General features: G+C 52.2%; 1 protein-coding gene and 1 pseudogene across 1 annotated transcript in view; one reads left to right on the forward strand and one right to left on the reverse strand.

Moving 5' to 3' along the window:
* Window positions 1–23,002, forward strand: part of LOC135405598 (zinc finger protein 850-like) — a 598,288-nt pseudogene that overhangs the window by 374,064 nt on the left and 201,222 nt on the right.
* Window positions 1–23,002, reverse strand: part of LOC135405256 (zinc finger protein 260-like) — an 88,863-nt gene that overhangs the window by 63,590 nt on the left and 2,271 nt on the right. The gene's annotated exons all lie outside the window — the stretch shown is intronic.

Consider the following 23,002-nt stretch of genomic DNA (forward strand, 5'->3'; position numbering starts at 1 on the left):
CACATTACCCCACGTAGGGCCAGTACCCAGTATAAGGTGATGCCTGAATGGCAGCCAAACCCCGCCTGTTCATCACCTGATAGCAACAGTCTGTGCGTGCCCTGCTGTAGGGCAAGGGGCCAGCGACCCCTGCCCACAGAATCTTCCTCCCATCATCATCTTTCTCACCCCTATGTATGACCTCTACCACTGTGTTTCAAGGGTAGATGTATCTATCTTGCAATATGTAGCAAAACCAAGGAAGAACTCAGCTCTGATAATAGGGGATATCAAGCTGACTTGCTAAAAAGCACAATGGACCTTACAATTAGCTTGTGCCATGAAGTTACATTGTACCATACTCTGGCTGGTTTCACATCCTAATATGATTCCATTCTCACGCCTCTATGCTCCACTGATCATCTAATTCAAAAGTACCCCCCTTACAGACATAAAACAGTTTAAAGCCCTGTAGATGTAGAGATGAAAAAATCATATCTAAAATGTAGTGCTGGCTTGTTCCTAAGCATTTCCAAAATTCCTTCCCGTCAGGTGCCAGGGTGGGTGGGCAGGAGGTGACTTGCTGTATTCAGACCATTCTTGTACCTGTGATTGCTACTCTTTCACCCCTCTCCCCCTAATTCTGGGTTGGTTTCTAGAGCTGTGTTTGAAAAAAAAAACTTTTTTCAATCTCACATGTGAATATTTTTAAAGAAATAAAAGACACAAAAATCTAGTAAAACCAACATTTAACAAAATGGTGAAATCACACTCCTTTATGTACTCTGAGCACTCTGCTACTGCCAGTTTGTGTAGTTCTTCATATACTGGAAATGTAACAAAGGATCAAGCAATTGATCCTGTGTATTCTTTATTTACTTTTAAATTTTTTTTCTGTCATCAAGTTGGCTGCAGGATTTGGTCCTGTCTTTGTGGAGGATGAATGCCACTGTCCTTTTATGTTTAAGCTGATATTTTATTGCTTAGGGGGACTGTCAGTGGAGGGGTGGTGGTGGGAAGGAGCCTCCACTCAGGGGCTGGAGCTTCAGCTTCTAAAGAAGGCTGTACTTAATCAAAGAACTGCAACTCAGGATTTCTCCCTGCATTCCAGAACTTTTCATTTAGCCAGCTGAGAGTGCCCAGGGCACAGCCAGGTTAATGTTTAACTCTTCCAACACTGTGCTCATCCCAGGATATCCTGTCATCCTGAGAAGAAGGAAGGGAGATGCTGTGCCTATTCCCTGTTGTTGTGCAGGAAGCAAAATCTTCAAAGCTGTGGCCCTTCTGAAGGAGTTGATCTTGTGTTATTCCTCAGTAGTCAGCACTGAAAATTCTGTATCTGAGACACTGAATGAGAAGGAGAGATGCCGAGAGGCTTGTTTGGGGAGAGTGTTTTTTTGGTTTGTTTTTGTGGGGGTCTTTTAGTGCCAAATGAAAGTTGGATCATGAAAATCAGTCTTGAAACAGACAAAACCTGTAAAGGCATTTAAATGCTTTCAGAGGCTGTAACCATTTTCCTTTCTTTCACTTTCTCACCCCTTGCAAATCAGAGACAGTTCCTAGAGGACAGGAGAATGAAATAAACAAAAAAAGAAATTATTTTTCTACATTTGAGGTCTGTGTCAGGTGTGTTTTGAATGCATTTGAATCCTGCTGTTTCCATGCTCTTTTTCAAGTAGCACCAGATAAATACCTGTGAACTACTGAGATGAGAGTGATCATTCTTACTTCACAAAAGGTTTCTCTTTTTTTTTTCTATCCTGTGTCCCTTTTGTGTTACGTGCTATGGAGTGACTATATTTTTGTTCTAAGCTAATTCACTGCTGCTGTTTTGGGTACAACTAATGTCAGGCAGAAAACCTGTAACATGCCAGAAACAAGCTACAGTGTGTTGAAGACACAGCTTATGTTTGATGGTGTGTAAATACAGAGAGTTAGTTGGGTTTATCTGACAGCCTGGCAGAAGGAGAGAGGAGCAGGACAAACTGGTTTCAGTAACTGTGCTGTTCAGACACCTGATAAGATGGAGAGTGCTTTGGAACTACTGATGTGCTTTGAATAAGAAAAGAATAATCAGGTCCATTGGCACTGGCTTATCAGGAAGGAAGTAAAATGCCAGCACTTTTACATGAGCAAAAGGAAATATTTTAGACATTTTGGGCCATTTTTCCACTGACATTGAATAGCAGGGTGCTTTTGAGTGTGCTGTGATGAGTGGAAGGATTTATTACCTTGACAGAATGACAGGTGAATGTGTTTAGAGAGGAGTCCTCAGCAACAGTAACAGCTCTTTGGATAAGTGGCCACATCTATTCATGCTTTTTTTGGTAGAGATTCAGGAATTCTCTCCTTTCTTTCCCTGTGAAGTGCAGTGGCTCACTTACAATGTGCAGTTTTTCAGAGTGTCACACACTTGTGCATTTTGTAATATCCTGGCAGCATGTTTGATATTGGGCCTGTAACAGGCTGTTCATAAAATAATGCTGGATCATTGACTGGTGTGTCCTCTGCCTTCAGTCCCTGGGTATTTTCATGTTCCAAAAAGAATATATCTCAGCCTGTGCTGGGAAGGGAAGATGTGATTCACCATTAACTTACCCCAGCAGGCATGAAACATGCTCAGATGCACTATTATCTTCTCAAAGTTGACTGATTTTTATATCTGTACCTTTTCAAAATGTATTTCTAGGTTCTTTCACATGCTTACAATTAATGTGGGGATATTCAAATTCGATGGATGATAGTGCATGAACATATTTGATTGATTTTGGATTCTAATTGATTCCTGTCAATGAGATCCCTGTGACACTCTGAAATCAATGATATGTGATTCAACCAAGGCACCACTGTTCTGTACATTAGGTAGCAGTTGGGAATTTAGGAACTAAATGTTCACAAGCTATAAATGGAGAAAATGTTTAGATTTCAATAGCCCTTTGTTTGGCATTTATTCACCCAAATATGTTTCTTGGGAAAGTTAGTTTTCCAAAGTGCAGGCTTTCAGTGAAAGAAAGGTCATTGATTTAAGGTTTATTAAATTTTAGCTAAAAACAACAGGCTCCACTGGGATGTAAAATAATTTAAGTATTTACTGCAGGCAACCTTCATGCCTTAGAGCTGTTGCTCAAAGGTTTCATTCTTCTATGAAGATGTCAACTGTAAATATAAAAATGCCTCACTGAAAATGTAATGGTTCAAAGATTCTAACTGAAATAAAAGTTCCTGCCTGGGGAAAGCACTTAAATCAAAATAAAGTGGTCTTAACTTTTTTTTCCTGTGGAGGCTGCACTTGTAAAGAGTGCTTCAAGGCAGCAGGGTTGGTAGGGAATGCCAATTTTTATTTATTTATTTATCTACTCTCCCCCACAGCTGATGATAGTCCAGCTTTGGAATCAGCAACACACTTCAGCAAGTAATACAAGGCAATATGTGAGCTGCTGCTGCTTCCAAAATGCAGTATCCTGGTATTTCAGTCAACTTTATAATCTGGCAAAACCCCACTTGGCAATATAAAAATCTAGCTTCTGAAGCACTTTTATTTCTGAAAGCTTTTAACGTCTTTTTATATCTCTTTAGCATATATTGAATTTCTTAGGAGCAAACGGCCTGTTTTCTCTTCCATAGCATTCAGAATGGGACTCCTTGTTCCAGCCTGCCTGCTCAGGGTTTTGTGGTGCTGGGTTAGGGTTTTCATGTGGGTTTTCTCCTGGGATAAAGTTGTGTCCAGTGAATATTGATTATTCATCCCATGTCTAGTTCACTGTCTACATCTTGAATTTGACCCAGAGTCTGTGTAAATGAGGAATGCATTGAAACAAAGTCAGGGATCCTTCAGTGACTTGTTTTTGTGAGTTCAACCTTCTGAGACCTCTGATGAGTCTGGCAGGGCAGTGCCTGTGTGCAGAGGGGCAGGGAAAGAGAGTCCCAGCACAGCAGCAGTGCCAGGGAGCAGCAGCATTTGGCCTGTTGAGAGCTGCTCTTTTTCTCCTGCCACCCTCCCCTTCTGGGCCTCGGGGGAGGCCTCAGTGCTCTGGTCCTTGGTCCCTGGGCTGGGCTGGGTCAGTCCTGTGGCCATGGCACTGCTGGCATGAGCTGGGCTCCACTGCACTCTTTCCACCACACAAGGGGCTCCATTTGCTCCGGGCACAGCCTGAAGCCTCAGCTCTTCTTCTCCAGGGCTCTCAAGAACAAGGCCAAGGAGCAGACTCTCCAGAGGGTCCTTGCCTTGCTGGTTTCTCCCTGGAGTCCGTGTGCTGCCCTCAGGGTCCCACTGTGGGGGTTGAGGGGCTGAGGCTGCTCCAGCTGGTGCTGGTGGTGGCCAGTGCCCCTGGAGATGGCAAATGGGGCCTGAGGAGCCCGGGGCCGATTCTCTGCTGCTGGGCTGGGGAGCGGGGCTGGCCCTGGGGCTGCAGGAGCTGCCTGAGCTGATGATGTGCTGAGCATTGCAGACCCAGAGGGCCTGTCCCTGAGCTCCATGGCCTCCATGTCCTGCGGCAGGGCCAGACCTGAGTGTGCTGCTCTGCTGGGCTGGGGCAGGGGCAGGGAGATGGGGGGACCAGGGAGGGGCTGGACTGCGCAGTGCCAGGGAGGGGAAAACCCCAATGTTGAGCTGAAGTGTGGGAGTGGGCAGGGTGGGGGCTCTGCTGCCGCTGGGGCACCTCTGGTGTCAGCGTTTCCTTTGGCAGCACACCTTATCTCAGACAAGATAGTTTTCCAATGTTGGCTTTCCCCCCTCTTTCCCAAGGTTTTCTTTTTTGTTTTTTGTTCCCCTGAGGGGAAAAGGGGAAATAGAAGCACATGCTGATCTCTGGTTTTATCTGTATACAAAAGGGAGCTGGGGTGGGGAGGGAGGGGGGAAACAAAGCGATTTCTCTCTCTATTCTCTCTCTTTTATCCCATTCCTGTCTCCCTCGCCACACCCCGGGCGACTGTTTCACCGCCGCCCCTCCTCGCCCGTCCCGCGGGGCAGCTCTTTTAGCTCCGGGGCGGCGCAGACTCCCCCGGCGCGGCCCTTTGGTTTTCCTTGGTTTATTCTCCGGAGCTGATTCCGTTCCGAGCTCGCCCCCCCTCTCTGGCGACCCCCGCCAGGGCCCGTCCCGGGGCGGCTCCTTCAGTGCCACGGGCGGCGGGGACCCCTCGGGGCGGCTCCCCCAGGGCCCCGCCCGCCGCCGCCGCTCCCCGGGGCCCTCCCCGCTTCCTGCCGGGATCGGACACCGCCGGCGGCCCCGGCCCTGCCGGGCTCCAGCAGCCTGAGCAATTGCTGCCAAGGAGGGGCCGGGGGCTTCCTCTTGGCCTTCGTCTCCCTGGCGCTGGGGCTCGGCTTCTACCTGCGCCAGAAGGTGAGGGGGGTCCCAGGGGGTCGTGTGTCCCCCCAGAGCGTCTGTGCCCCCCCGGGGACCCCCCACCCCGGTGTCACCCCCTTTTCTCTCCCCACAGAGCTCCTGAGCCGGCGGCGGCCGCAGCCCCTCCCCAGGGCCTCGGGCCCAGCCTGGACCCCTCCTGTCCCTGTGAGGATTTTGGGGGGGTCGTGTGTCCCCCCCTCCCCTGCTGCCACTCCTGATCCCAGGAAAGCTTCCCAGTTCTCCCCAGTCCCGGTTATTGGGGGGCAGTGGGGCAGGGGCTTGGGGGAATCCCAAGGGGTGCAGCTGAGTTTGGGGGGAGCAGAACAGGCCCCGGGATGGATCGGGAATGGGGACCCCCCTGTGTTCCCCCCTGTCAGCCCGCTCTGGGGGGGCTCTGGGAGGGAACTAACCTCTCAATAAGGCACCCAGCACACTTTGAAAGGTGCTGGGAACCCCCTAAACCTCCACACAGGCTCTGCAGGACTGCCTAAACATACTCAAAGCCCACCCAGGACCCCACCCAACCCCTTCTCTGGGGGGACTTCTCTGGGCACTGGTGGTGCTGGGAGCCCCCCCGGCTGCGGGCGAGGAGCTCTCGGGTGAGTGGGTGGTGGGAAGGGGGCGGTCAGTGGGAAAAGGGGGGTCAGAGAGGACAGAAGGGGTGGTGGGACCCCAAACTGAGTGGGAGGGGAGTGGGACCCCCCAAAAGTGGAGGGAGGAGGGGCACTGAGGATGCCCTCTGGAGCCCTGTCAGAGCCCTGACACTTCTGGGGTGACTCCAGGAACAGCCTTCACTGGCCCAGGGACATTCATCTCCCCAGCCTCGCACACATCCCCTGCAAATGGCCCTGTCTCCTCCATCACCCTCCTCTGCCTTTCTGGCCTGGCCCTTTCATTCCACACCAGCAAAGCAGCCTGGGCACCATCTCACCTGGGCACTCAGAGGGCTTCTGTGAGCAGGAGGGGCAGATTTCTCTGGAAGGTGCATTTGTCCCCTGTCCCATGGCACAGGGCACAGCTCAGAGTGTGAAAACACTCCCAGGCACACACATCCTGGAGAGCTTTTTCAAGACAAAAATAGGGAGAGGAAGAAGAAAAGAGGCAAAATTAGAGAGATGAAAGGTGCCCCAAAAATCAGCAGCTTCCTCTGAGCCAGGTTTCCATAACTGACTCACTGGTGGGATATTTACTTTGATAAGTAGCTGCACAAAACTATTCATGTAGACAATGAAAGAATCAGCTTAATAGAATATATAGAAGGTGTTGTCAATGAAAACAAGTGGAGAAAAATTGTTGAGATTAAAAAAAAAAAAATCAAAAGTCTGGCAATGCTGGCCAGGAAGCCTTCGGCAATTACCAAGAATTCTGTTCTCCAGAGGTTTCAAGTGTCTCCTAAATTCCACACTCGTGGCTTCAGGCCATGACTTGCCAGAGCAGTCCCAGAGCTGGCCACTGCCCAGAGATGCCCTGGGGCAGCTCCAGTGGCCAAGTGGGACAAATGGCCCAGGGTGTGTGGGAGCCCTTTGGAGCAGGAGCTGTTGGGCAGGAAGGGCCCATGTGGGGAGGGTCAGGGAATCCCCCCCTGCAGCCCTGCTGCCCAGGCTGAGGAGGGTCCTGTCCAGCCCACAGCCCATCGTGTGCCCTTGGGGGCTGCGCTGCCGGGGCTGTTCCCGGGCACTGACTGGGGAATCTCCCGGGGTGCCCCGCGCGAGGCGGGGGCGGGGCGGAGGGCGGGCAGGGGGCGTGGCCGCGCGCTGATTGGCTGCGGCGGGGGTGTCTCCATCCGCAGCGCGCGAAGGGCGCCATCTTTGGCGCGTGGGGGATTCGGGGGCGGCGGCCCCGGGAAAAGCTGCGCTTGGGTGTGTGAGCTGGGGGGGTCTGCGGGGGGAGCGGGGTCTGGGGATCCCCTCGGGGGCTGCGGGGAGCGCGGCTGGGGGTGGAAAGGCTGGAGGGCTCGGGAGGGCTTAGCAGAGGAGTTCAGGGGTTCCCGAGGAGATTTTGAGGGGTCCCTGAGCGGGTTCGGTGTCCTGAGGGGACTCGGGGGGGGGGGGGGGAGGTTGAAGGTCGCTGAAGGGGTTTGGGAGTCCCTGAGGTAGTTTTGGTTTCCGAGGAGATTAGGGGTCACAGGTGGGCTTGGGGGATTTCTGAGAGGGTTTGGGAGTCTTGGGTGGGTTTTGCGGGGACGTTTGCAGCAGTTTTTGTGGTCTGTAGGTGGTTCCAGACGGCTTTGAGTCTCCCTTAGAGGGACTGGGGGGATCCCTGAATGGGCTTGAGGGGTCCCAGGTGTGTTTTGCGGGTCACTGAAAGGGTTTAAGGGGTCCGGGGGGGGAATGAGGTCTCTTAGGGGAGTTGGGGGGTCCCTGAGGAGGTTTCGATGGGTCCTGGGGTGGATTTATGAGAGGATTTCAGGAGTTTTGAGGGGATTTTGTGGAGTCCTCTAAAGCCAGCAGTGGGTTTGGGGGGTCCCCCAGCCCCCAGGGGAGGGGTCCTAGGGATGGTCCCCAAAATCGGTGGGTGTAGATATACTACATCTGGGTAAGGGGATCCCAGTGCCCCCAGTATATCCCAATAACCTCCCAGTGACCCTCAGTATAGTCCAGTAACCCCGCAGTGTCCTCCCGTGTGTCCTGGTATCCCCCAATAACTTCCCAGTTCTCTGCCAGTGCCCCCCAGTGTGCCCCAGTTCGTCCCCAGGCCCTCCCAGTGCCCTCCCAGTGTCCCTCAGTAACCCCCCAGTCCCTCCCAGTGCCCCCTGGTTCCCCCCAGTGTGTCCCAGTATCCCCCAGTAATCACCCAGTGCCCCCCAAAGCCCCTCAACTGTCGCCAGTGTGTCCCCAGATGCCCTTGGCATTTCTGTGACTGTGGCAGGGAGGGGGGATGATTTTGGTGTCAGAGGGTCCAGTGGGGGCTCCTGGGATGAGATGGAAGGTTGGGAACATCAGGGATTGGGTTTGGGGACAGTGGGGTGGGGTATGTGGACAGTGGAATTAGGAGGAATTATGGGCATGGAGAGGCTCTGGGGACATTGGAGACACCAGGGGGGTCTCAGGGTGTTAAGGGGGGAATTAGGGACACCAAGAAGGTCTTGGGAACCCCAGGGGGGTATCAGGACTCACCTGCTCGTGGTGCTGCTCCTCCTCTTTCCCCCTAGACATCATTAACCCCCCCAAAATTTCTACCAACCCCCATTTTCCTTTTAATCCCCTCCCCCTACAGATCCCTTTGCCCTCTGAACACACCTTTTAACTCCCCTAAATGCATCCAAAGCACCCCAAACCCCCTCAAATTCCTATCCAACCACCCCCCCCAAATCTCTCCCAGCCTCCCCTCAAATCCCTTCCAACCCCCCCAGAGAGGGATCACCCGGCACCCTGGGACAGGAACACAGTGGGCTATACTGGGGGAACTGGGCTGTACTGGGAGGGCACTGGGGGGGCTCAGGTGTCCCAGGACAACGTGGCCCAGCTCCAGGAGAGATCTGGGGAGCAGTGAGGAGGTACTGGTCTGTCCTGGTCTGTGCTGGTTTGTACCCCCAATGCCCAAAGCCCCTCCCCAGCTCCCCCAGGACCCTCCCGCACCCCAAAGCCCCCCAGGCCCCCCCAGGCCCCTGACTTGGTCCTGCTGCCCCTTGAGCATCTGCAGCTGCTGCAGAACCAGGCATTTCATCAGCAAATGTGCAGGTGACACCAAGCTGGGGGTGTGTTGATGTGCTGGAAGGCAGGAGGGCTCTGCAGAGGGACCTGGCCCAGCTGGATCCATGGGCTGATTGCAAGGGGATGAGGTTCCAGCAGGCCAAGGGCCGGGTCCTGCCCTTTGGCCACAAGAAGCCCCGTCAGCCCCCTGGGCTGGGGCCAGAGTGTCTGGAGAGCAGGCAGGCAGAAAGGGAGCTGGGAGTGTGGATGGACAGGCAGCTGAAGAGGAGGCAGAGTGTGGCCAGGTGGCCAAGAGGGCCAGTGGATGGTGGCCTGTGTGAGGAAGAGTGTGTCAGCAGGAGCAGGGAAGTGATTGTTGGGCTGGACTGAGCGCTGGTGAGGCCACCCCTGGAGTGCTGTGTCCAACTCTGGGCCCCTGAGTTGAGGAAGGCCCTGGAGGGGCTGGAGCAGGTGCAGAGAAGAGCAGTGAGGCTGGGGAAGGGAGTGGAGCACAAGTGGTGTGAGGAGAGGCTGAGGGAGCTGGGGGTGTTGAGGCTGGAGAAGAGGAGGCTCAGGGGAGACCTCCTGACTGTCTGCAAGTCCCTGCCAGGAGGTTGGAGCCAGGTGGGGGTGGGGCTGTTGTGCCAGGAAGCAGCAGTAGGAAAAGAGGGCTGGGTCTTGAGCTGTGCCAGGGGAGGTTTAGGTTGGATATTAGGAAGCAAGTTTTTTCGGAGAGAGTAATCAGGCCTTGGAATGGGCTGGGCAGGGAGGGGGTGGAGTCAGCGTCCCTGGAGGTGTTGAAGGTGAGAGTGGATGTGGCATCAGTGCCATGGTCTGGGAAGCACGGCGGGGTTGGATCCAGGATTGGACTTGATGTTCTCGGAGGTCTTTTCCAACGTGGCTGATTCTGTGATTCTCTGATTGCCATTCCTGTGGCAGCACATGCTTGAGGCTCTATCCCCAGGGTGATAGAGATGTCTGTCCATATCTATCTCCAAGGTTAGTCTGTAAATGTGTGATGTTAGAAAAGCAGGCTAAGTTGTGGGCTGGTTGTAAAAGGAGAAGGAAGCCCAGAGGCCAGTGCAAGCAGGCAGCCCTCAGCTTGCCCATGATGTCCCCTCCCTGCAGGTTCCTGTCCTTGAGCCCAGGCCCTGAGGTGAGGCTGAGAAGTGGCGCGGAGGTGAGCCCAGAGCTGTCCCTGAGGTGAGGCTGAGAATAAGTGCAAGGCAGAGGTGCTGCTGAGGAAGGAGAGCCCCGTGGTGGGGAAGAGGCGAAGGTGCCCATCCCCGAGCAGGTGTTGTCTCCATCCCCTGTGTGCCAGGTGAGCTGGGGCTTTGCTGCAGAGCTGCGGGCGCTGATTTGAGCGTCTCCAAGTGCTGAGATGGTGGGCACCCAGGAACACAAACTGTGCCTGGCCACGGAGCCTGCAAGGAGGAGCAGAGACAGCCCTGGCAGTGTGGGGGTCCAGGTTGTCCCTGTGCCTTCCCCTGCAGGCCCTGTCTGTCCCTGCTGGGCCCCTGTCCATCCCCATCAGGTCCCTGCCCGTCCCCCCCCGGGCTGAGCTCCCCCCAGGAAGTGCCGTGGAGCTGAAGCTGCTGCCATCCCCCCCCTGCAGCCACTGCCCCAGCCAAGGGAGCAGCAAAGGCAGGGCCAGGAGCAGAGGCAGCAGCAGGGGAGCCCTGGGGGGGCCGGGAAGCTCTTGTGTGGGTCAGGAAAGAGGCGCTGGGCACGAGGCCGGGGCTGTGCTGAGCAGGCCCAGCCCTCACATCCCCCCAGCCAACGCCGGCTGCCCGGGGGGCTTGGGAGGGACCCCCAGCCCGTGTGCCCCACACTGAGCTGGCAGAGAGAGAGCCAAGGGACAGGGCCACGGGCAGGGCCACGGGTGAGGGACAGGCAGGGCCATTGCAGGGCCACGGTGAGGGCACAGCCTGTGGCAGCAGAGCTGCCCAGGGCCGGGGGCAGCCGGGGGTGTTGGTACCAGGCAGTGGTGGGGCTGAGCAGAGCAGGAGGCCTCTTGCAGAGCCCTGGAGCAGCCTCCCACTTGCCAGCCCCGCCCTGGTGGGGTGACACTGTCCCCTCCCTACAGGACACTCCCACAGAACTCTTTGGGGGGGCCTTTTGTGTCTTTTGCTGGTTCCTGATTCCTTCTGGGGACCTGAGGGAGCCTCTTCAGTCCCATCCATGGGGCACAATCTCCTGTGCAGAGCTTGACTCACTGCAGACTTTGCAGGGAAATCTGTGCTGGCAGCTGCATCCTGAGCCCAAGGTCAGTTTGTATCCCTGAGTGCTGATCCATCCTGGGGACCCAAGGGATCCTCTGCCACTCCATCCATGCAGGAGTCACCCTGCTGCCCTTGACTCCCTGCAGAGGAACAAGTGCCATCTCTCTGTTTGGAAGAAGCCAGATGCTGCCCGTGGGCCATCAGAAGTGGTGCTGAAGCCTCTTTCAGCCCAGCCCCGGGTGCAGTTTTCTCATCCCCTCACTGAGTGCCCGCTCCCCCAGCCGGCACTGACCAACCAGGGCGTTTGGCACATGTGGTTTGGTGGTTTGGAGAAACAGCCCTGGGCTGGCAGGGGGCCAGAGAACCTCGAGGAACAGCCCTAGCAAGGTCCCTGCACTGGCAGAAGGCCAGAGGATCACTGCTCCACGGAACCAGCTGGAGCTCTGGGTGACCCTGAGCGGAAGGGCCTGTGACCTGTGGATGAGTCCAGGATGGAGCAGAGACCCCCCTGCAGCCCGGGAGGTGCCCACGCTGGAGTAGGGGATGCCCAAAGGAGGCTGAGAGCCCCTGGGAAGCCCCTGCAGAGCCGAGGGAGCAAAGCCCTGGTTTCCCAGGCTGCCCCCACACCCCAGTTTGTTTTTGGGAGAGTTTTTTTGGTCTAATCTTCATATTTTGGAGTATTTTTTTAGCTGAATCTCAACTTTTTGCAGTTTGGGTGGGTGAGGGTCTTCTTATTTCTGAGGAGTTTTTGTCTGAATTGTGATGGTTTGGGTTTTTCTGGGCTGAATCTTGGTGTTTTGGAGGTTTTTATGGTCACAGGATGCCTCGTGAGTTCTAGAGATGGACTTGGGCAGGAGGAACCCCCAAGCCAACGCGCTCAGCCCTTGTTTTCCCCCCATCAGGATTTGTCCTTCCCAAAGCTTGGGCGGATGGAGGAGGAGGCTGCGAGGAAGAGGAAGATGCCTTGGGCCCCCCAGGCAGGTGAGGAGGAAGTCAGTGTCCCTTTGGGCGGGTGTTGTGCTGGCTCTGTCAGCCGAGCATGGCCCCGGCTGCAGGACAACCCCGCTGGCGCCGCCGTCCTGCCGGGGCCGGAGTTGGGGGGATGTCCTTGGCCTTCCCTGTGGGCCGGAGGCAAATCCCCTCCCTGTCCTTCTTGCTTCCTGCCCCAGGCCCCGAGCTGAGGATGGAGAGCCCGGAGGACAAATCCCCCCGTGAGACCCTGGTGGGAGAGGCCGTTTTGAAGGGCTCCCCGGCGCAGGAAGGCAGCGGGGAGGAAAAGGGCCGGAGATCCCCCCGCAGGAGGGGCTCCAAAGCCATCCCAGGGTGCTCTGAGGAGGAAAGAGCCAGCCTGTGCCAGGAAGGCAGACAGAGCTTCCGCAGGACCTCTGACCTCGTAGTCCAGAGGCAACCTCCCTCTAGAAAAAAGCCCTTCAAGTGCTTGGAATGTGGGAAGAGTTTCAGGAGGAGCTTCCACCTGATACGACACCAGCAGATCCACACAGGGGAACAGCCCTACACGTGTGGGGAGTGTGGGAAGAGCTTCAGGGACAGCTCTGATCTCCTCACGCACCAACGCATCCACACTGGGGAACGGCCCTACAAGTGCTTGGAGTGTGGAAAGGGGTTTCACACCAGCTCCAGTCTCCTCAGGCACCAGCAGACGCACACGGATGAGAGGCCCTTCCGCTGCACCGACTGTGGGAAGGACTTCATCCAGAACTCCGACCTCGTCACCCACCGGCGCATTCACACAGGGGAGAGGCCCTACAAGTGCTTGGAATGTGGAAAGAGGTTTCAGACCAGCTCCAGTCTCCTCCTGCACCAGCGGACGCACACGGATGAGAGGCCCTTCCGCTGCACCGACTGCGGGAAGGGCTTCAAGCAGAACTCCAACCTCGTCACCCACCGGCGCATCCACACCGGGGAAAGGCCCTACAAGTGTGGGGAGTGTGGGAAGAGCTTCACCGACAGCTCTAATTTGACCAAACACCAGCGGACCCACCGGTAAGAGAAAGAGAAACCCTACCAGTTTCCCAACCGTGGGAAGAGCTTCGGCCGCTGCTTCCACCCTGAATGAAGCCCCTGATTGTGAGGCAACCCCTGGAGTCCAGTGGCTGTCACTCCATCACTTTTGACCAGAAACGGCCAGTCCCCTTTCCCAGGGGCAGGTTCTTTCAACAGAATCCTTCCTGGAGGATGTTTGGAGATTCCTGCCTTGGCTGGGGACCCCCCATGGTCAGTGCTGGAGGTTGAGAGCAGAGATCTCCCCACAAGCGTTGGTCTGGGGAAGTTTTATCCATCTCTAAGAATTATTGCTTTTGTGGCAGCTTGAGTAGAATTGCTTCAACAATTGCTTTAGTGTATAGCACTGTCCTCTCTTATCCTGTACTCCTGGTAGTTTTAGTGTGTATTTTGTGCAGTAAATAATTATGATGAAAATCTTTTGTCTGATCATTTGTAACCCTAAGTAATTCATTTGTATCAATAGATCTGATTTGCCATCAGTAAAACCTGGAGGACAAAAGTGATTCTGTCACACCTCTGTAATTACTCTAAACTGAAACTGTTGGCATGATCCAAGGCTGAGATAGGATCCAGCAGCCCCCAGCACACCACAGGAAGTTGGAAGCTCAAGGCCTGCCCCCCCATTTCCTAACCCCCTTGTGCCCAAAGACCCCCATAGGACTGTGGGACCTGCCAGACTATCCCTCCTTTTCCACCCTTTTCCCTGTTCCTCCCACTTTCCCATTGTCCCCTCAATCTCCAATTTTCCCCCAAAACAGTTTTGGGGTCCCAACCAATACTTTTTGCCCCCTCTCCTGTGGGCACTGAAGGAGAAAATGAGGCTGCACACACAGAGTTCCATTTTGGGACTTGTCCTCCCATCTTTCCGGCGTCCCCCTTTCATTGGGTTTCCTTTGGAAACAGCACCTGGGCTTTGTCTTTTAGTCCACTGAAATTCCCAGCATGGCCCCAAAGCAGTGCCCTGATCCCACACATTCCCCTCCCCTCATGTGCTGGCTGTGTTCAGCCACCAGAGAAAAACACAGGCTACCATGCAGAGTGTTCCAAGTGGTTTCCACTTTGGCAAACAGCACTCTCTGGATGGAAAACACCAGTCAAGGCCAAAACACTCCTTTTGGATCCTGATTAACTGAATGCAGCTGCTGCTGCCTTAACTTTTTCCCACAAAAAATCTCAGGGTTCCTTTGCTTCCAGGAGGCCCCACATGTCACAATGGCCCCTTGATTCCATGAGCTTCCCCAGTCTCCAAAGGTTCCTTTAGTTCCACGAGACCCTGCAGTCCCCAAATGCCCTTTGGATTCTCGGAGATTTCCCATTGTCCCAGGGTCCCTTGTGCTTCAGAAGGAGCTGCAGTGGGACAGTGGCTCCTTGGTTCCGTCAGCTCTGCAGTGTTCCAGGAATCCTTGGGTTCCAGGAGAGCCTGCAGTTTCACAAGGAGCACTTGAATGCAGGAGGTTCTGCAGGGTCCCAATGGCCCCTGGATTCTGGGAGGTTCAGAAATATCTCAGGCCTGAGAAAACTGGGATTGTTGAAGATGGAGAAGAGAAGGCTTTGGGCTGACCTAATTGTGGTTTTCCAGTGCCTGAAGGGAGCCAACCAGAAAGATGGAGAGAGTTTGGACAAGGGCCTGGAGTGACAGGACAAGGGGCAGTGGCTTCACATGCATAGAGGGAAGGGTTGGAGGAAATAGTAGGAAGGAATTCTTTTCTATGAGGATGTTGAGATGCTCTTGAAGGCCCCTCCGAAGCCAAAGCATTCCATGATTGTGGGACTGGTGGGTGAGGTGGTGGTTGGAACCATCTGGGGCACAGGGACCCAAAATGAGGGAGTTTTCCATTGTGGGGGAAGGAAGGAGGGGGCAGCAGAACTGACCCCTTGGACACCTGGCAGGCAGGCTTTGGCTGGAAGCTGGTGATGGGGAGCTGAGTGAAGCCCCCACAATGCAGGAGGAAATGGTCAGTGACCTGCTCTGCCAGTGAGACCCCCCCAAGTGCCTGGGCCCACATGGGATACAGCCAAGAGTCCTGAGGGAGCTGGAGAAAGAGCTGGCCAAGCCACTCTCACTCATTCCCCAGCAGTGCTGCACAACTGCACAAGTCCCAGCTGACTGGCAACAAGCACATGGGATGCCCATGCACAGGAAGGGCCAAAAGGAGCATCTGGGGAACTCCTGGCCTGTCCCATTGACCTCAGGACCAGGGAAGTCCATGCAGCAGATCCTCCTCAGTACCACCCCATGGCACGGGCAGGACAACCAGGGGATCAGGCCCAGCCAGTGTGGGGTTGGGAAAGGCAGGTCCTGCCTGACCAACCTCATCTCCTTCTCTGACAAAGGACCCGCTCAGCAGCTGAGGGAAAGGCTGGGATGTGTCTCTGTGGAATTCCAGAAAGCCTTTGGCACCATCTCCCCCAGCATCTCCTGCACAAACTGGCTGCTCATGGCTTGCCCAGGGAACTGTTTGCTGGGTGACAAAGTGGCTGATGGGCCAGGGAGTGGTGGGGAATGGAAGGAAATCCAGGTGGGGCCAGTCACTCGTGGGGTTCCCAAGGGCTCAGGGTTGGGGCTGCTTCTGGATGATCTGGGTGATTCTGGATGATATGGGCCAGGGGATCGAGTGCCCCCTCCGGAAAGTCATGGATAACACCATGTTGTGTTTGATTTTGGATGTGCTGGAGGGCAGGAAGGCTCTGCAGAGGGCTCTGGACAGGCTGGATCAATAAGGCCAAGTGTCAGGGCCTGCCCTTGGGTCCCAACAACCCCCTGGAACGCTCCAGGCTGGGGACAGAGGGGCTGGAGAGCTGCTCAGCAGGAAGGGACTTGGGGGTGCTGCTTGACAGGGGCTGGATATGAGGCAGAGTGTGCCCAGGGGGGCAAGAAGGCCAAGGGCATCGTGGCCTTTGTGGAGAAGAGTGTGGCCAGCAGGAGCAGAGAACTGATTGCCCCTCTGTGCTGGGCACTGGGGAGGCCCCAGCTGGAGTGCTGTGTCCAGTTCTGGCCCCTCAGTGCCAAAAGGCCCTTGAGGGGCTGGAGCGTGTCCAGAGAAGGGAACGGAGCTGGGGAAGGCTCTGGAAAACATGTCTGCTGAGGGACGGCTGAGGGAACTGGGCTTGTTGAGTGTGGAGAAGGGGAGGCTCAGGGGGGACCTCATTGCTCTCTGCAATGACCTGAAAGGAGGTTTTAGTGGGTGTGGGAGTCAGTCTCTTCTGCAAAGCCTTTAGTGACAGGAAGAGAGGAAAAGGCCTTAAGTTGCATCAGGTGAGGGATGATATGATATCACAGGAGAGATGTGATGTCATATGATGGATGTGACTTCATAGAGGATATGTGATGCCACAGGAAGGATGTGATGTCACAGGGGACATTGTGATGTCAAAGGGTGGACGTGATGTCACAAGGGAGATGTGATGTCAGATGATGGATGCGACGTCATGAGGGAGCTATGATGTCACAGGAAGGATGTGATGTCATATGGTTGTTTTGTGATGTCATGGGGAGGATGTGATGTCACAGAGGAGGATGTGACATCATAGGGATGATATGATATCACCGGAGAGGTGTGATGTCATATGATGGTTGTGACATCACAGGGGAGATCTGATGTCATAGGGGACATGTGATGTCATGGGGAGGTGTGCTGTCATAGAGGAAATGTGATGTCACAGAAAGGATGTGATGTCATATGATGGATGTGATGTCATAGAGGAGCATTGATGTCACAATAAGGATGTGATATCACAAGGGATATGTGATGTCATATGATGGTTGTGATGTCATAGGGGAGATATGATGTCATAGGAAGGATGTGATGACACGGGGAGGATGTGATGTCATAGGAGAGGTGTGATGTCACAGGGGAGGAGGTAATGTCATAGGGGAGCTGTGATGTCACGGGAAGGATGTGTTTTCATATCATGGATGTGATGTCATGGGGGAGATGTGATGTCACAGGAGATGTGTGATGTCACAGGGGAGGGTGTGATGTCACAGGGGAGCTGTGAAGTCACAGGGATGATATGATATCACAGGAGAGACATGATGTCATGTGATGGATGTGACGTCATGGGGGGGCTATGATGTTACAGGAAGTATCTGATGTCATGGGGCAGGTTTGATGTCAGAGGAATGCTATGATATCACAGGAGAGGTGTGATGTCAAATGATGGATGTGACCTCATAGGGGAGATGTGATGTCACAGGGCAGGTGTGATGTCACAGTGGAACTGTGATGTCACAGGGGAGATGTGATGTCTTGAGAAGGATGTGATGTCAAACGATGGGTGTGACGTCAGCTGTGATGTCACAGGAGGCTGCGATGTCATGGGGAGTTGTGATATTTCTATGAGATGTTATGTCATATGATGAATGTGACATCATAGGTGAGATGTGATGTCCCAGGAAGAATGTGATGTTACGGGGGATGTGATGTCATAAGGCATCTGTGATGTCACAGGGAGGATGTGATGTCACAGGGATGATATGATTTCACAGGAGAGATGTGATGTCATATGATGGATGTGACGTCACCTTTGATGTCACATGGAGGTGTGATGTCATAGGGAAGGTGTGATGTCACAGGGGAGGACGTAACGTCAGAAGAATGATATATCACAGGAGAGTTGTGATGTCATATGATGGATCTGATGTCATAGAAGAGATGTGATGTCACAGGAAGGATGTGATGTCATATGATGGACAGATGTCAGCTGTGGTGTCACAGGGGGCTGTGATGTGATGGTGTGTTGTCATAGGGGAGCTGTGATGTCACAGGGAGAATGTGATGTCATAGGGGAGATGTGATGTCATGGGGAGATGTGATGTCACAACAAGGATGTGATGTCACAGGGGATATTGTGATGTCACAGGGAGGATGTGATATCAGATTGGAGGATGTGATGTCATCGGGGAGGTGTGATGTCATGGAGAGGATGTGATGTCAGAGGAGAAGACGTGATGTCACAGGGATGATAGAATATCACAGAAGAGATGTGTTGTCATATGATGGATGTGACATCCTAGGACAGATGTGATGTCACAGGAAGGATGTGAAGTCACAGGAGACGTGTGATGTTACAGGGACGGATGTGATGTCACAGGTTAGGTGTGATGTCACAGGGGAGCTGTGATGTCACAAGGGAGGTGTAATGTCATAAGGGTGATGTGATTGCATAGCAAGGATGTGATGTCATAGGGGAGCTTTGATGTTGCAGGGACAATGTGATGTCACAGGGGAGGATGTGACGTCACAGGGATTATATGATATCACATGAGAGGTGTGATGCCATATGATGGATGTGATGTCATAGAGGTGATGCGATGTCACAGGAAGGTTGTGACGTCATATGATGGACATGATGTCAGCTCTGATGTCACAGGGAGGATGTGATGTCACAGAGGAGCTGTGATGTCATGGGGAGGATGTGATGTCACAGAGATGATATGATGTCACAGAGATTATATGATATCACAGGAGAGATGTGATATGATGGATGTGACATCATAGGGGAGTGGTGATGTCACATGAAGGATGTGATGTCACATGGAGGATGTGATGTCACAGGGAATGTGTGATGTCACAGGGATGATATGGTATTACAGGAGAGATGTGATGTTATATGATGGATGTTACATCAGCTATGATGTCACAGGGGAGCTGTGATGTCACAGGAAGGGTGTGATGTCATATGGTGTATGTGACGTCATAGGAGAGATGTGATGTCACAGACAGGTGTGATGTCACAGGAAGGATGTGATGTCACAGGAGAGCTGGGATGTCACAGGGAGGATGTGACGTCACAGGGATGATATGATATCACAGGAGAGATGTGATATCATATGATGGATGTGATGTCATAGGGGAGGTGTGATGTCACAGGGAGCATGTGATGTCATAGAGAAGTGACACATCCCCCCCCACCTTGCTCCAGCTCATCATCATCATGGCGAGGCGTTGCAAACGATGATTTAGGAAGGCTCTATCCACGTTTGTTACAGGCACGCTGGTGACTTATGAGACCAATACGAGACAGACATATCCAATTGCAAAAGGCACAGCAGAAAGACTCCTTAGATGGTATATTCTGCAAGGCAAGATTCTTTCTGCGTTGTCTTTTCTCCTCGAGGGTGATCCTGCTGCGTTCTCAAAGGAGACAGCAGCGTTATAGATGGTGTGTCTCCAGGCCTCCCGACTGGAGGTCAGAGTAGACCAGTTATATTTTGATCAATATGGCCAAGGCTGAGATGTTGTTTCAGGGAGTCCTTGTATCTTCTCTTCGAGGCTCCTCTCATGCGGCAGCCAGTGGTAAGTTCACCATAAAGCAAGATCTTAGGGAGGGGGTGGTTGGTCCTTCATCCTGGAGACGTGCCCTGCCCAATGCAGCTGTGTTCTCAGCAACATGGCCTCAATACTTGTGACTGCTGCTTGTTCTAGAACAGATGTATTGGTCACATAATCTGACCAGTGGATGTTTAGGATTGTGCAGAGGCAGCGTTGTCGGAAGTGTTCTAGGAGACGCAGGTGGTGGCTGTAGATGACCCATGATTCAGATCCGTATAATAGAGTAGACAGCACTATGGTTCTGTAAACACTGATCTTTGTACTTTTCTTCAGGTATTTGTTTTGCCAAACTCTTTTATGAAGCTTTCCAAAAGCACTATATGCCTTTGCTAACCTGTTGTCTATCTCCATCAGTCTTACCATCCGAGGAGATGAGGCTATCTAGGTATGCTGGGTTGTATCTGCTCCCAAATCACACCCAGGGACAGTTTCACAAAGGTGCAGAAGGAGGGTTTGATGTACAATTGAAGAGCTGAGTTCAAGGAATGTAGATGCATTTTTCTGGTGCTGGTTGAGCAGCCTGGGTCCATCAGAGTAATGTCAGACAAAAGAACTTTGCTCCTGCAGGATTCTGTGTGTGGAATGTGTGAAATGTGGTGGTTCTTCTGGCAGGATAAGAAGTTTTGCCTTCATTGCTGTATCTAAAACAGGGTCTGGGGCTTGTGTAAACTTCAGTGAAATCCAAACTGAATCCATCAGGCTCCATGAAACCATTCCACCTTCACCCTGCTGGAGTCTGTCCGGGTGCTCTGGTGCTGTGGCACGGTGTCATCCAGGGAGAATTTGAGCAATAAGGAACTGGGCTACAAGGCAGGTTGCTAAAGAGTTTTACAAAACTGCCCCCCCTCCACAAAACCTCAGAAAATAAGTTTGTCATGTGTTACCAGAAGAATCACTGAAAACACCCTTTGTGCCACTCTGTGAACACCAAAATCATGGAATTGTGTGGACTTGTACTGTAAGTAAATCAGAGATTGTTTATAGGAATCCCCAAATTAGAAGAAAATCCAGATCCCTCATCTGTGGTAAAATGTCCTGTGAGCAGGACTGAAATGTGCTGCACACACACGTTTTAGAGCACATCATGGAAATATGGGAGACTGGAAAACGGTTTTCAGATTTAATAACATTTCAGTTCTAACAGCTCATTTAAAACTTGAAAAAAAAATGTGTAAATCCAAGGAGCTTCCCTTAAAAAATTAATTAAAACGTTGCTTTTCTAGGGTTTTTGTAATTCTGTCTTATCTAGGTTTTGTAGAGGACTCAGATGTGAATATTCAATCTGCTACCTGTGATTATACCTGACTTCACTTACAATATTTTTAATAGTTATATATTGTTTAATCTCATTCTCATACCTGTGATCTTAGACTTGTGTGACTCTGCTGTTGTTTGTAACAGAGAATTTCCTTTGACTTTGCTGTGAGAGCTCTGCATGGAATGATGAACAGTAGTAATAATATTAATCATTTATAGAGTGCTTTCTATGTTCAAAATACAGGATAATTTTTAAATGAGCTCAGCTTTGCTCTCAGATATGTGAGGGAACTCTTCATTGGTTTGAAAAATATTGTTACCTGACATACAATTTTCTTTTTTACTGGGTATTTTGGAAAGGGTTTCTTTATTTTTGTAGGGCAGAATATTGTCTTAAGTTTGAGATCTTAAAAGGTTTGCAAAGGACATGGAGGTTGCTGTGGTGTCATCTGATGATTTCAGCTGATAAACTGAATGCTTCCAATCCTTTTACCTGTGAGGGGACTGCAGGCCATGCTGGAAAGCAGGTGTTACTGCAGGTGACTTTTTCTGCTCTATGCAATGAGTTAGCTTATAAACTCCTAAGGTGAACATTTTTCTAGTGAATTCAGAAATTTTTACCAGTGTATCATAGGCACAAGAATTAACACTAACATTTGGAATTTGTAGTTATCACACAACTTTTCTAGAAGATCAGTCATTTCTGAGAGCTGGCTCCTGTTTGCAGTATAGAGCAGTCAGCTCTGCCACTGCATGGTTGCTTCATGTGTTGGTTGGTTTAGTTTCCAAGGTTTACAAGTACCATAAACTGTTGCCAAAAGCAGGAGAAATTATTAATAATATTTTTTCTCCCCAGTAGCCAAAGTTTTGTGTGTGTGAGTGTTATTGGTATAAATAGCAAGTCTTTGAGTAGGAATAAGACTAAGTTCCTAAAGAAAGTGAATTGTAGCAGACACAAGGTCTAACATTTGTTCTTCTCCCCCTTTCTTGTTTTTTCCTAAGAGATAACACTCATTACTTGATGTCGGGGTTGACAGAGAACCTGTCAGCAGCCTGGCAATTAGTGATGAGGAATTTAAACAACTTTTAGGAAATATTTACTGTAATGCCGGACGGAACAAACGTAATGCAGCCCAGACCAAAGGTCACCAATCAAAATGTGTGTAGTGTCACCAATAGCATGTCACAGCATGCACAGTGTCTTCAGTGTCACCAATAAGGGTGTGTGCAGTGTCTACAGTTTTTTATGCTTGAGACTTTTGACCAATTGTGTTGTGGCACGATAGTGTACAAAGAGTATAAAAGAAACACTTGAGAGCAATAAACAGCTTCCTGTTCACCTTACACCTGGACTATGTCTGATATCTGTGTCGCTCTGGCCGTTCCGACGTTATCAGCGACAGGGCAGCATTACAGCCACGCATGTTCCAGCAAGGACATGTGGAACCTCATGGAACCAAGGACCACTGTAACACTGCAGGGCCTTCTGGAGACAAAGGAGCCCTGAGACACTGGGCAATCTCATGGAATCAAGGCAGCACTGTCACCCTGGGAAACCTCCTGGAATTCAGGGCCCATTGTGACACTGCAGGTCCACATGGAACAAAAGGAATCCTGGGACACTGCAGAAACTCATGGAACCAAGGGACCATTGGGACATTGAGGGGGCTGATGGAATCAGGAGGCCATTGGGACAATCCAGGGCCTCATGAAATCAAAGGAATTCTGGGACACTGTCAAACCTCCTGGAACCAAGGGTTCCTGCTGACATGCGTGTCCTCCTGGAACCAAGGGAGCCCTGAGATATTTCTGAACCTCCCAGAATCCAGGGGCCATTGGGACCCTGCAGAACCTCCTGCATTCAAGTGCTCCTTGTGAAACTGCAGGCTCTCCTGGAACCCAAGGATTCTTGGAGCACTGCAGAGCTCACAGAACCAAAGGGCCACTGACCCACTGCAGCTCCTTCTGAAACACAAGGGACCCTGGGACAATGGGAAATCTCCAAGAATCCAAAGGGCATTTTGGGACTGCAGGGCCTCATGGAACTAAAGGAACCTTTGGAGACTGGGGAAGCTCATGGAATCCAGGGGCCATTGTGACATGTGGGGCCTCCTGGAAGCAAAGGAACCCTGAGAATTTCTGTGGGAACAACAAAAGGCAGCAGCAGCTGCATTTAGTTAATCAGGATCCAAAATGAGTGTTTTAGCCTT

Source organism: Pseudopipra pipra, chromosome W (assembly GCF_036250125.1).
Source record: "Pseudopipra pipra isolate bDixPip1 chromosome W, bDixPip1.hap1, whole genome shotgun sequence".
In the NCBI taxonomy this organism is placed as follows: Eukaryota; Metazoa; Chordata; class Aves; order Passeriformes; family Pipridae; genus Pseudopipra; species Pseudopipra pipra.